Raw genomic sequence first — 15102 nt, forward strand, 5'->3', positions numbered from 1 at the left:
CATGAACATGGTGAGGGAAGGTGATTGATCTAAGCGTAGCTGAAATTAGCATTATGTCCCAATTACAACAATGGTGCAAATTCCATTTTGGGAGAAATCCCCAGTTTGAACTAACAAACACTAACAAAAAGATTCCAAGTCAGCCAGTATTTTCTCATTTACTAGCTCCACGTGTCTTTTTTGGCCGCACGTTTCCAACAGATAAAATCTGGTGAGAATGTTGTAGGGTAGAGATCCAAGTACCCTGGAGTTGTTAGAGGTGGCCCAAACCAGAATTACATGCTATTTGTCAACAAGGTCCTTACCAGGTTTTATCTGCTGTCAAAGCTTTGATGTCATAATAAACATGATTATAGATGTAAGTTATAAGACAACAGATACAGCAAGTTGGTAGCTCCATGATGGAGACATCTGAATTAATGAGCAAGTACACTTTCAGAGCAAGGTTAGAAAAAAGTTACTCGCCTGTAAATATGCAGGTCTACAGTATTGGTATATTTCATGGCTTCATATGCTGGAATCATTACCAGTCATCAAGGTAAGAGTGAGTCTCTGCTACATACATCAGCAGTGCAAAACACCAATTTGCCATAGAAAATTAACCAGATATTTTAGTAGTCAATTTACCTCATTGGAAATTACATACACTTCAGCCAATGAGGTGAAAGTGCTCTAAATTCTACTCCCCTTGGAGGAATTTCAAAGTACATGTGTGAGCAGATATATTACACAGTAGTGATCACCACCGTATAGCTATGGTTCAGACACTTTCCATTGAAAAGGCATTTTCTTTTATTTTCCCATAACTATTGACCTCCTGTGTGCATTTGCATCTAATTTTGCAAATCCTTAGTCAACTGTAGGCCAGCATGCAGATTTTTCATTCAGGGGAAGCTAACAGGGTGCAGAAGAGGCCAATACCATTTTAGCTCCATTGGAGGTTTTGCTACCACCTACACCCTGAATGGCTGAAATGATTTACACACAGCGTGACATGAAAGTACAGCTCTACTCAGAAAGCATGTTTTGGGGGCTTGGTGAAAAAAGGTTTGTTAGTTTGAAATATCAACCCTATGAAGACTGCTGTGCAACATTTAAAAGTGCTGCATTTTAGTACATCTCTGGTGTTTGGGATCCTCCAATTTGAGAACCCTGGAATTTGAAGGAAAAAAAATAATTAATTGGATGAGGGAGCTTTTTCTCCTTCTCGAACTGTGGTTTCTAAGTGGGAACAGCATTACTGAGAGATCGAACTGGCTGCCTTACATGAAAAATTTCTCTTGCAGGCACCACTCCAGGACTCGCTTTACATAAAAAAAATATATATATATTTGAAAGGCTAGTCCTTGCAGCAAGCTCTGCTGCCCACAGCTGAAGGCCTTGCACATCAGAACGGGTCAGCTGCAGCGGGTTAGAAGCTGGCTTGTTCCACAGTAGGCTCCCCTAGTTGACTCCATGTCCAAATAGTAGTGCTTTATGAATGTGTATTTGCTTTTTCAGGAAGCAGCCTTACAGATAAACACGAGTGAAGCTGCCTTAAAGATGTCTGCCAATGGAACTCCAAAATACAGAGATGCCTTTAGAGCTAAGCCTCACATGCTGTAGACACTGACTATTCCAGACAGCTGGTTTTACTATGGCAAAATGTAACCGCTGCGGCAATCAAAATGGTAATACCCAGCTTTGAAAGAAGTTCCCCCTTTCCAAGGTGTCTTAAGGATGCAAAAAGTAGAACTGATTGTCCGAAGGGGCAAGCCTAGCCATATAGAATTTTAGGCATCATATAGCGTTGAGGTAATGATAGGCCCTTTCCACCACATTTGAGGGCTTCTGGAAGAAGAACCTGAGAACAAGTGGATAGTTCAGAAGGAATTCCAAAGACATCTTGGGATTAAAGGTGCGACTGGTAAGAAGGATAACCTGGTTCTTGGTGGATTTAATGTATGGTTCATTGTTAATGAGCGCCCCTAACTGAACCTTCTGTCGTATGTTAGAGGGACACGTAATGCAAGCTTTCAGGACACACAATAGGTCGATCATGTACATGGGTTCAAACCAATCCTGTATATGGGCTCAATCAGACTTTATAAGCTGTTACAAAACAGAGTTAGTTTCCCAATTAAATGTTTCCTTACCAACATCTCTACAGCTCGGAAGAGTCTTTTGAATAACTTTTGTTATAGATGCCAACAGTGAAAGTTGATCTTGAGCAAGGCTATCTGGAAACTGCAGCCAGGTGCACCTTAAGGCTGGATTTCACCAGTTGTTGTAGGGAAGCAACCGATTAAGTTGAATATGACTTGGGTGAAGACTTTTTAAAGGCACACCAAACACAGAAATGCTTGCTACCACTTAGCTTTATAAATTCTGTTTGTGGAATAAACTCTGGCCTGAGCGAGCATTTTTCTACAGTCTTTAGAAAGGTCTAAAATGGATTATTTGTTGTGCCCTGGAGTCAAAATTTCAGGCGAAGTGAAAATGGAGCCAGACTTTGAACAAAGATGGACCCAGGAGAATAGTCTTTTCTTCACAGCAAAAGCAAAATGGTTTTTCTCCTGACTGAATGGATCACCAATGGACAGTTGGAGAGATGATGTATCTTACTGGTAGCTCTGGCACAGCTCATACAATTCTGGTACACAAATATTCTCCCTGTTAGTGGATGTTATAGGTATTTGGGTTATTGGTATAGGCAGATATTCCTCTCTAACTCACCGAAAATAAATCCCAGGATGAGGCTTCTGTCTTTCTTGAGTTAAGCTTAAGGCAGCTGTCCTTCATTCAGATGGTGACAGCCTTCATCCCATGACTGCTGGCTAAGTACAGTCATTTCTTGTTCTATCTTATTGCAAATAGATTAGGGTTTCTTTTCCATACTCAGGATAGGAAATCAAGCTTCAGGTGGTTAATTTACCACATTGTGAAATTACACTACCAATTGGCTAATGGTGTCTGCCCACAATGCCCTTCTGTGCTTATCTGAACAGAGTTTGATGGTGTGTTGCTCGCAGATTCTTTATAATTTAAAAGAAAAATATATGGGTATTGTGTCGTCTGTGATGTGTCGAATACCTCTGAGCTGCAACACATTTACTGGAAGCTCAACGTCTGCTTGGGTCCATGGTCCTCTTGTGGGTAGCTTCTAGAGTTACACAACTAAACCTTCCAGAGGAGAGTATGTGGTTAGTTTGAAAGGGAATAGGTGAGGCATGAAAAATATGCAATTTCGATCTTGTTGGACAGCTCTTTGAGTGATCTTGCTAACACAGAACATTTTTTCTGAGGGAAAGGCGTCCTCTTCGGTGTTATTAGTAAGCTCGTAAGACCAGAATTCTGGTGGCTAGAACCAGAAGACGTGTTAGGGGTCAGAATCAATCCAGGTTTGTGGAACTTTTGTAAACCAGCTTTGGTATAGATTGCTACTTTAGACAGCTTCCCCATTTATAAGCCAGTTGTCTTGATAAGGGTATATCTGATGACCATGGCATTGGAGGGAGGCCACAAACAGAGCCACACATACTATAAAGACATGTGGGGCTGACTTGACACCCAAGCGCAATGCCCGATACTAGTAGTGAAATCCAGCTACTGAGAAATAAAGATACTTTCAGGGATTGGGATGAATAGGATTATGGAAGTGTGTCCACTGAAAATCTAATGACCTATACTTTCCCTTCTGCAGGAACCATGGGATTTCTAGAAGAGTGGCAATCTTGAATGTTTGATTTTAGAGCTACTTGCTTAGAAACAAGATTGAGATTTCCTGTTGACTTAACATTGTAGGGGGTCTTTTAAGAAAAAGACACAATATGTCCCCACTGGATGAGATGCAAAAACTATTTGGAAGTGATGTTTGCCCAGCCTTGCACATAGGCAGCGATCCTTCTGCTTAGATGAACAGGAGGCAAGGATTAATATCTGGAGCCAGCAGGAAGTCAATGCAATTTGAATCCTGAGTGTCTCTCTACATGCTGTAAGAAAGTGGCCTCTTTTTGAATGATTGCCGCCAGTTTTTGACAAACTGCTGTTTTACTTGGACTGAATGTGCTCTGGGGGTTACTGCCAAACAGGTAGCCAGAGCCTATGTTCTTTCCCTAAATCTGCAGTAATACAAAACCCAATTGGCACTCTTTGGCCACAGGTCAGTCCCTTGTAAATGGTACCACAGGAACCACGGGCACTGTGGCCAGGGAAGGCCTCGAAGGGATGCAGCACTTATTGTGCCACCCTTAGAGGCCCGGTACCTTAACACCCACACACTGCCATTACAGGCTGCTTGTTTTGGTGCAGAACCAAGTGAAGTCAACATGGCACACATCCCTATGTGCCATGCGTAAACAAACTCTCCTTGCATAGGTCAGCCACCGCTCTAGCTGGCTGCACTATACCAGTGAAGAGGGTACAGATGCATGAATGCTCTACCCCTACAGTGTCTAAGAAGCTGTGCTGAAGTTAAGGAGGACTACCACTGACGTGGCCCCTGCCCTACTGGCCTGACCCGACCTCAAACCTGCTCCAGCGAGATCCCGGTGTATCCTGTAACCAGCAGCCTCAAGAACCCAAAGGACCTGCCCTGCCTTCCAAACCCAAGACTATCTCCAATGAGCACCGGATTTGCTCACCAACAGACTCTGGCCCCAGCCAAAACAGTGAGAATGCACCCGAAGCCTATGTCCAGGATTCTGGGACCCACCCTTTTCAGAGGATTTTTGGGGCCCTGATGTTGTTTGATCTGAAGATTTATTCCCACCCTTCTCTTGAGGCTTGGTTGATTCTTTCTTTTGGTCACCACCCTGGTTCTTAGGCCCAATCCTGGTTCTGACCCATTTGTCTGCCCTCTTACCCAATTCTTGTGGAGAGGTCAGATCAGAGTCTACCAGGTGCTGGTGTAATAACTGGTTCTGACAATTATTTAAAACTTGCTCTCTCATAATTAGATTATACAATCCTGTGTAATCAGTAACCTTACTTCCCAGTAGCCAGCCTTCTAGAGCCTTAGTGGCACAATCAACAAAGCCAGTCCAATCCTGAGACTGAGTTTTCTCAGTGTCTCTGAACATCAACCTGTACTGTTCAGTTGTTAAGCCAAACCCATCAATCAGTGTATTCTTCAGGACTTGGTAATTGTTAGCATCCTCAGCTCTAGTAGTGAGGAGCTTATCTCTACCTTACCTTTACCTTCAAAGGGGAGCCATAATATAGCTGCCCACTGACTCTGGGGGATGCATTGGACAGTGCAGACCCTCTCCAGAGCAGTCATCCATTTGTGGATGTCATCCCCTTGCTTAAAGGGGGGCACTATTTTACTCCGGTGTCTAGTATCAAAACTCCTGTCTTTATCTCTAGGGATAATGCTGCCACCAGTGGTCTGCCCCACACAATCTCTGCTCTCTGGCAAAGGCAAGTCTTTCTTTGGCAAGGGCAAGTTCTTCACTCTCAATCCTCAGATTGACTTCCCTCATCTTAGCTTCATGCTCTCATCTCTGAGGGGATGTCATCCCTCTCTGAGAAGATGCCCGAGAGACATGGGTGTGAATAGATCTGTTAGAGCCTCTGGAGTGAGACCTAACTAGTCTATTCCCAAGGTTAAGCCTGCCTGAGGATGGGCGGGGGGGTTCCCCAGTTCCATTCTCATGTATGCTTAAGTTGGCCCTGGTAAGTCTGCTGACTCCTCCCGGACCATGGTTTACCTCTCCATCAGATGAGTTTCCATCTCCCTCTACTTCATCAGTTTCAGGGAGATTAGAGTCCTACTCTACTGGGAGTATGTTTCGCTCTGTAGGGTCAGATGGGCCTGGATTTGAAGCCCTTCTGGCATCAAATGTCTCTAAGAGACCTATCAGAAAAGGAATGGTAGGGTTAGAACCCGGTTTTAGTTTCCTGGAGGTACACAATTGTCTCATCTCCTGGAAGCTAAGGGCTGCATATCTTGACATGACCTGTGGAGGGTCAATATCACAAAGGGGAGCTACTGTGTTCTCTCCTGTGATAGACATGCTTTTCTAGTGAGGTGTAAGTGGTGCACTTACCTACGCTATGGGTTTACCTACTGATCCCTTGCTAAGAGTTGTAGTCAGGGTGTGCTACTCCCTTTCTACTACAACAGCTGGTTCAGTAGAACTCAAAGTATTTCTAACCTTGTTATATGTACCTATGGTACCTTATGTGATCTTTCAAATGATATCTCAAGATTCTATTTGGTAAAAACAACAGCAAGCTCAAATCCCACCGCTGCCACCAATGTGAGAAGTTGGCCTGATATATGATGTTCACTAGTTCTAGTGATCACCTTGTATCAGTCCAAACAACCCTTATGGTGATTGGTTGTAAGTCAACCTTATAGACCAGCTATCCTAATGGTAGCATGGACAAAGCAGTCTTAGGCTAAACTCTTTTGGCATGTGAAGCCAGCTGTTTTACCACATATAACCCCTTGAATACAGAGTGAAAGGACACCACACAGGTTCTTATGAAAATAAACTAGTTTCTTCAGTCTTCTGTGGAGCAGAACGTCGAAGTCCAGAGTTTCTTCTTGTAAAGTTGTTCAGGATAATCTAATTTGGAATGGGACCAGCTCCTACCTTTATCCGGCTAAAGGGGGCTGTACTACGACTAGGTCCCTCCTCTGGGTGGGACCAGGAAGGGGAGTGGTTACACCCCCTATCCTTTGTCCGGTCTTGCGCCAGCTCTGGGGCTGGAGTGCCCCAGGAACTGGTTTAGACCGGTGTATGCACAGGGACACCTTGTGTGCTCCAGGCAGGTCTCATTCCTTTCAGCCCTGTCCTACCTAATACACAAAATCCTGTCTGGGGTGGTGCTAGCACCTCCCAAGGCAGGAAACCCTTTGTCCAAGCCTCCCTCGCTGGAAGGACTCCCAGCAGCAGGTGGTCAGACTAGGGTCTGTGGTGGCAGCATCCATTTTGTGATGCTGAGGCTCGAGTTCACTTTAACCGGGGTTCACAGTTATACATGTCGTGTCCCTCTAGAAGGGTGGAATGCTACCCCCGTCGCCAGAATCGGCGAGAGGGTAGTATTCCAATTCGTATGACACCTTAGTCTACATGTTTTGATAATGCTATACCAAAGTTGGCAATAACCGCGAGGATTATAATGCACTTAAGAGTATATGGTATATCATTATCATGGAAACAGCTAAAGGACTTGGTTCCGAAAGCTGCAGACAGGCTCAGCTCATGCTAGAGCAGCAACTCACATAATTCCAAGCACTCTGCCTTCAGGATTGATAAGGCCTGCCATAGGAGTGACTGATAGGAGGATATGTGTCCATTTTAGGGTTAGATATAGGGATACAATATCTAAAGCAAAGGGTGATTACACCACCTTGCCCCAGCTGATTGATCAGCCAGTTGTGTCAGATTTGGATGGCCAGCCAGGGGTGGCATAATACATGCTGCAGCCCCTGGTAGGCCCTGGGTGCACCTATGCCCTGGGTACCTAAGGTACACTGTACAGGTGCTGATAAGGTGACTCTGTAAAATGGATTCCATGTACTCTAGGTACATATCTAATTGGATACTAAGAGAGCAGTGGGCCTGGGGCCCTGAATAGCACGGCCCCAGGTCAACTAAGTCAAAAAACGAGCAAAACAACAGGCAAAAAGTTGGGGGCAACCAAAGTCAGATATTCACCTTCCTACAGTCCGTGGGTAGTGACAAGACGTCACTGTTTGTTGGTGGCGGAGGATCGGGAGTTGTTGTTGCCACGAGCCCTACCCTTGGTGCGGTTTCCACAATAGCCACCCCTATTGTTCTTGTTGTAGGTGGTCTGCGCGCCTCCTTTACTATATTGTGTCTGCTGGGACACCTGGCCTCTGGAAGCTCCTCTATTGTTGGAGCGACGAAAAGAACCACCCCTGAACTGGGACTGCAGAGCCCCCATAGACTTTGCAGTCTTGATGTCCTTTTTTATTTTTTCCAAGGTGGTGTCCACTTCTGGGCCAAATAAGTAATCAGGGTTAACTGTCTGATTGAGTATGGTGGTTTGTATCTCAGGCTTGAAGCCGGAGATTCTCAGCCAGGCGTGTCTACTTAACATAACGCTTGTATTAATAGCCCTGATTGCAGTGTCAGCTGCGTCTAGCGCACACTTAATAGACGAATTGGAAATAAGTTTTCCTTCTTGTATTAGCATTTCTGCTGCTTCCTTGTACTCATCTGGCAAGTGTTGTAACAGGGTTTCAAGTGTATCATAATGAGCCCTGTCGTATCTGGCTAAGAGTGCCTGTGTGTTGGAGATTCGCCAGACATTGGCCGCTTGAGCTGCCACCCTTTTCCCTGAGGCTTCTAGCACCTTAGATTCCCGGTGAGGGGGAGGAGCATCACCCGTGGTTTGAGAGTTCGCTCTTTTACAAGCATTTAAAACAACTAACGAGTCCAATGGCAACTGTCCCTTGATATACGTAGGGTCCACAGGTGCTGGTTTGTATTTTTTTTCAATCCCGGGGTTTACCACTCTTGCCCTTGTGGTCTCCTTAAAGATGTCTCCAGTGTGTTTCAGGACACCTTTGAGCATGGGTAGAGTCTTGAAAGTTCTCTCTGAGGTTGAAAAGGTGTCAAATAAAAAATCCTCTTCAATAGGGTCAGCATGGAGTTGGACATCGTGATTTTTTGCTGCCCTCTCAATAAGTGCTTTGAACGCAGCCGTGTCTTCTGTATGTGAGGTCTTAACAGCATAGATATTGCTGTCGGGGGCATTTTGTGGCTCTCTTGGGTCAACAGCGTCGGTCCATGGTTCTTCTGGATCAGTGTCGACAGGATAATTGTATTCCTCATGGTCCGCATCCCCTACATCCAATCTGAATGTGTGGGTGAAGGAGCAGGCTCTTGTCCATAGTGTTGTAGAGCTTCAAAAAGAAGAGGTGATGTTGCTGAATCCCTTTTTTTCCTTCAATGGAATTTTATACGACTCCATCGGCTGTTCTTGGATGATCTTCCGCTTGTGGATGGAAAGCCTACCCGTGTCAGCGTCGATGAATTGCTTCGGCTTGTCTTCCTGCAGAGGCTGTCTATGCTTTGTGGCCTCTTCAGTAGTTGTAGGCTTCGGCCCCATGGACACCTTCTTGGCCGCTTCCATGCCCGTGTGCGGGGCGAACGCCTTAGGTGTCACTGGCGGCGGCAGTATAAACTTAATCGGTGCCGACGCCTTCGGAGTCTTACTGACTGTCTTTGGGGGTGGAGCAGCCTTCGGTCCGACAGGTATAGCTTTTTCTTTAATGCGCTGCAGCGAGTCCGACACTTGTTTTGAAAAGGAGGCGGATGGTTGTGTCGACTCGATAGAATCTTTAGAGCCACTTTGTGTTTTGTGCTCAGGGTCTTTGCTGACTTTCGCTTTGTCGAGTCGATGCTTAGGATCGGTAACGTTCTGTGTTTCGAGTCCTTTAGTGGTGTCTAAGGTCTTCGGCGCCGACTTCTTTGGGTCGATGTCCTTGACCTTTTTATTCGGTGCCCTGGATTTCGACTCGACACCCTTTAGCGACCTCTCTGGGTCGATAGCACTCTTCTGTTTCGTCGGAGCCGATGGTTCAGGAGCCTTCGATCCGATCAAAGTAACTTGTACTTTCGGTTTAGATTTTGTTTCCGGTGCTTTCGGTTTTGTGGTCACCGTTGTTTTTGGTTTCGATCAACCGATGGCTCTTTAGAATGGTCTGTAGCCGGGCCTTGAAGCGAGGCTGTAGAACTATGCGCTTGATCTTGGGTAAGGCCTTGTGGCGATCCCTCGACCTGAGCCTTATCGAGTGTTTCAGTTTCGGCCCCCATACCAGCGGGTGGGCCTAGCTCCTCGCTCGAGCTATCTTCTACAGCCCCAAAGGCCTCATCGTCGTCTCCTACCTCGTCAACGACTTCGTCATTATCGACCATTTCCTCATCTTCTGCGTCGTAACTGGAGTCAATCTCTGAAGCAGGATCCGACTGGTTCTCTCGAACTTCCTGCTCGACCCCCTCCTCTTCAGCATTGAAGATGTTCACCGGGTCAGGCGCTGTCTGCTGGGCTTCGTCCGCGCCGTGCGTCAAAGGCGAAGTGTTTTCTTGGACCGGAAACGAGAACAAGCCATACCGCTGGCTTCATCGTGATCCGGAGACAGGCACTTGACTTGTTGCACACCGGGTGGAAGTCGATGTGGGGATACTTGGAGTTGCAAACGGGACATCTCTTGAATGGGCTCCGTTCCATTATCGATCGTCGATAAGGCCTCTGGCGTCGACCGGGCCTTTGGAGCTGAATAGCCACGCGGCTTTTTCTTGACGTCCGGCTCGAAATCCAGCTGGAACCAGTACTCGGCACCGATCGCAAGACAATACAGACGATACCTAGAGGCCTTTTGGCCAAATATAAAGTTTTCCATCGATTCCGAACTTGAGTTAACAAATATACATCCGAACCCAATGGCGGAAAAAAACAATCTGAGGATGGAGAGGATGCCCATGCGCACTGTAGTCCAGGGGAGGAGCCACCTATCTCGTGATACTTCGAAGACTCTTCCAGGACAACAATGTGCAATCATCCGGACCCAACACTAGGCGGCGATCTATGCAAAGATATGAATTCAGCAGCCCACATGCCTCGAACCAGTAAGGCTTTATCAGAGGGTAGTGTTAAGCATTTGTTGTACACACGCAATCAGCAAATGGTTGTCACACACTCAAAGTCCGAACTTCTGACCAATTGGTTTTGTATAAAAATATTTATTTAGTTATTTAATTTCCTAGGACCAAGCAAGCCTAGCACAGGTAAGTGATTTATACTTTGCAGTAACAATACCGTTTGAATTGCAGTTGTATATATACACTTTGGTTTGATTACAGTAGAGTTACTGGTAATGCAATGCTTTGAAATTTTGTATATATACTTTGTACTGGCTTTTCAACAGAATGTCAAGTAGATTACTTTACAGATTACTTTTCTTACACAGTGTAGTATGCATGGATACTACACTGGGACCTCTCCTGTAAACAGGTAAGTAAAAGTGTTTTGGTTATTAGGTAACAGTTTTAGAGACTTTTATAGATTTTCCAACTCCGCACTTAGAAACATTTTCATAGTAAACAGTCAATGTTATTTTATTGGAGGAAATAGTGTTATCAGTTAACAAATAGTTTCTTACCTGTCGTGTAGTTTTGCAGCTTGAAGATCTTTCTGGATTCAGTATGCTGTGCATTATTCCGCGGTCTTGGGGTTGGGTCCGTAATCGTAGTCTTTTCTTAGTTTTTGTTTTTTTCTTCATAGCCCAGGTGGGCGTCGACGTCCCACCTTTTGGTGTATTTCCGGTGACGTTGGCACGCTTCCTGCGGAAGCACCCACTCTTGGGCGCCATCTTCGGATTCTTTTTTCTCGTGTTCTGTTACCGAAGTAATGGCAATGTTCCAGTAAGTTATTCACCGCTTTAACCTTCAAGGCTTGTTTGTTCAAGTAATTGTCCATGTTTTCAACCCCTGTCTCCAGCCTCATCTTTCTGGCGGAGGTGGGTGGGTTCGCTAGTGAATCCAGAAAGATCTTCAAGCTGCAAAACTACACCGACAGGTAAGAAACTATTCGTTTTGCAGCGTGAATCTTTCTGGAGTCACTATGCTGTGCATAGACATTGTAGCGGTTTCTCATGTTTGTGGCGGCTGGGTGGAAGATGAGCGTTGGTTATTGAATATGCGTTGAAGCACCTTTTGTCCGACTTGTGCTTCCTTGTTCATCTGTATATCCACACAGTAGTGCTTTGTGAAAGTGTGCACTGAAGCCCATGTTGCCGCCAGGCATATGTCCTGAATGGGTGTATTGGCTAGGAAAGCTATTGTAGCTCCCTTTTTCCTGGTAGAGTGGGCCAGTGTCCCTCCTGCCAGTTCTTCCCCTGCCTGTTTGTGGCAGAATTTTATTGTCTGTGCGATCCATCTCGCAATTGTTCCTTTAGTTACTGGTTTTCCCATGAAACTCTTTGCGAAAAAAACAAAGAATTGCTTTGTTTTCCTGTGTTCCTTTGTCCATTCAATGTAGTGCATGACTGCCCTTCTGGCGTCTAGGGTGTGAAAAGCTCGTTCAGCACTGGTTGTCTGTTTCTGGAAGAAACTTGGTATTTGTATGGTTTGATTCATGTGGAATCCTGACACCACCTTCGGCATGAAGTGTGGGTCCGTTCTCATTACCACCCTATCATTGTGAATTTGGCTGTAGGGTTCCTGTAACGTTAAAGCCTGTAGTTCGCTTACCCTGCGCAGCTAGATGATTGCTAACAGGAAAGCTGTTTTCATGGTTAGCCTCTCTAGGGATGCTTTGTGAATTGGTTCGAAAGGATGTTTCATCAGTTCGGTTAGGACCAGGTTGAGGTTCCATGAAGGTGGTGGTACCCTCTTTGGAGGCGCATTCCTCTTAGCTCCTTCCAGGAATCTTTTAACCACTTGTGAGGTGAAGAAACTCTTACACATTTCCCCTCTTGTGTAAGCTGCCAAGTGAACTCTCAAAGAGGATGAGCTTAGTTTGTCTAGTAGGCGCGTGAGGTATCTTAGCACCGTTCAGTCTCTTTGCATCTTATTGTGCAGCTTCTCTCGCCTGCACCAGAGAGTGAATCTCTTCCATTTCGATACATAGCACTTTTGTGTGCTGGGCCTTTGTGCCTCCCGAAGTACCCTCAGGGTGCTCTCTGGTAGTTTCAGATGCGCAAATTCTATGTCCTCAGGAGCCAGGCTACCAGGCTCAGGCTCTCTGGCTCTGGGTGTAGCACCTGCCCGTTTTGCATGGAGAGCAGGTCTTTTCTCCTTCCGAATCTGTGGGGTGCGCTCTGTGCTATCTCCATGATCTGCGAATACCATGTCTGCCTGGCCCACTGTGGTGCGACCAGTATCAGTGTCATGTTGCTCGCTCTGCACTTGCTGAGGACTTTGTGCATCAGCGGTATCGGGGGAACAGCGTAGGCAAATGTCCTCGACCAGTCTATCCATAGGGCATTCCCCAGGGACCCGTCCCCAGGCAGCCTGGATGCGAAGTTTCAGCATTTTGGCGTGTTGCAAATAGGTCCACCGACTGTGTCCCCCACCTGTCGAACAGCCTTCTCGTCTCCTGTGCATCGAGCTCCCATTCGTGGGTTACCGATGTCTGTCTGCTGAGCCAATCTGCTTCTACGTTGTCCTTCCCTGGCAGATGTATGGCTAGCAGGTCTATGTTGAGAGGCATGGCCCAAGCCCATATCTCCTGTGCCAGCTTCGAAAACGTGGCCGATTGTGTTCCACCCTGCTTGTTGATGTAGAACTTCGCTGTCGTGTTGTCCGTCTGGATCAAAACTCACTGGCTGTACAGTTCTGTCTGAAAGGTTTATATAGCGAGGAAAACTGTCTTCAACTCCAGGTAATTGATGCGTTTGACCGCATCTGCTGGTGTCCACGGACCCCTCACTTAGAGTTTCTTCATGTGAGCTCCCCATCCCTTCAGGGATGCATCTGTGATGATGGTCACCGTTGGCGTCGTTAGAGGCTTTCCCCTTGTCAAGTTCGCCATGTTCCACCATGCCATTTCTTTCTGCACTGCGTGCGTTACAACCACTAGATCCTCCCATCGCCCTGTTGCTTGTGACCATTGCTCTTGTAACCACTCCTGTAAAGGTCTCATGTGCAGCCGCACATTTGGCACTAGGTGTATGCATGATGCCATCATGCCCATGATCTTGCTCGCTGTTCTCACTGTCCGAGCTTGCCCCCTCTGGTAGAGCTCCGTCTCCTTCACCAGTGCAACTGACCTCTTCTCGCTTGGGAACACCTTGCTCTGTACGGTGTCGATCTGAGCTCCCAGGAAGATTTTTATTTGTTCTGGTTCCATTGAGGATTTCTCCAGTATATGGAGAATCCCAGGTCCATCAGTGTTCTTGTCACTCTGTGCATGCTCCTTGCATATCTGGTATGACCTTGTTTTTATTAGCCAGTCGTCCAGGTAAGGGTATACGTGTATTCCCTCCCTTCTTAGGTGTGCTGCAACTGTGGCTAGGCACTTTGTGAAGACCCTTGGTGCCGACTTTAGACCGAACGCTAGGGTGGTGAACTGATAGTGGTGTTCCCCTATGGCGAATCTGAGCAGATGTTTGTGACTTCTGTTCGTTGGTATGTGTAGGTAGACACCCTTTAGGTCTATGGTGACCATGAAGTCTCCTCTTTGCAATTCAGAAAGCACCTCGTTGTAGTGAGGTCATTTTGAATTTTTGCGTTCTTATGAATTTGTGTAAGAACCTTAGGTCCAGGATGAGTCTCATTGTTTGTCTACCTTTGGCACCAGGAAGTACATTGAATACACCCCCCTGTTCCTTTCTCTGTAAGGTACTGGTTCTATGGCTTGTTTTTGCAGGAGCTCTCTTGCTTCCTCTTGAAGTAGCTGCAGCTCTTTCCTTGCTAGTTGCCTTCTTTTTGGCTTTCTGCTTGTTGGCGTCTTTTCCAGTTCTATGCAGTATCCGAACTGCATGATGTTAAGAACCAGTTTGTCCGAAGTTACTACCTTCCTCTCCTGGAAGTAATGTTTTAGTCTTCCTCCCTCTGGTCTCACATGTACACAGGTGTTTAGTGCGCTTGACCCCTGCGTGTTGTCCTTGTACCTCACCCTGGGAGTTCTTATTTGGGTGGGCACACGTTACCTGACCAATTCACTTGGCGGGGGTTGCTGTCCTCCCCTCCTATTATGGCCACGTCCATTGCCTCTCCCGCGAAAGGACTAGCCTCTCTGCTGGTGTTGCCAGGACTGCTTCTGTTGCCCTTGCTGTGTTTGGCTCTCCGCCTGGTGTGATTGTTGGAACGCCTGGTGCGATGTTCCTGCCTGGTTACCACCCCTGCCGTTGGGCCTTCGTGATGGGGTGCCCCTTTTCGACCCTCTGAACTGCAATGCCCCCATGGACCTTGCTTTCTCATGGTCTTTGTTTAGTTGGCTGAGCTTTTCGTCTACTGGGGCCCCGAACAAGGTCTGTCCGTTGAACGGGGTGTTCAGGATGCTGTGTTGTACTTCTGGCTTGAAGCCTGACACCCTGAGCCAGGCTGGTCTTTCTGTGATGCCCATCATGAGCCTACTGGAGGTGTCAGCTCCGTCCAGAGCGGTCTTGATGCAAGAGTTTGCCACATTCTTCCCCTC

General features: G+C 46.5%; 1 protein-coding gene across 2 annotated transcripts in view; it reads right to left on the minus strand.

Moving 5' to 3' along the window:
• The window catches only part of C11H2orf42 (chromosome 11 C2orf42 homolog), a 280308-nt gene that overhangs the window by 24974 nt on the left and 240232 nt on the right, over nucleotides 1–15102 (minus strand). The window lies entirely within an intron of this gene.

The sequence above is a fragment of the Lissotriton vulgaris genome, chromosome 11 (genome assembly GCF_964263255.1).
Source record: "Lissotriton vulgaris chromosome 11, aLisVul1.2, whole genome shotgun sequence".
Classification (NCBI taxonomy): Eukaryota; Metazoa; Chordata; class Amphibia; order Caudata; family Salamandridae; genus Lissotriton; species Lissotriton vulgaris.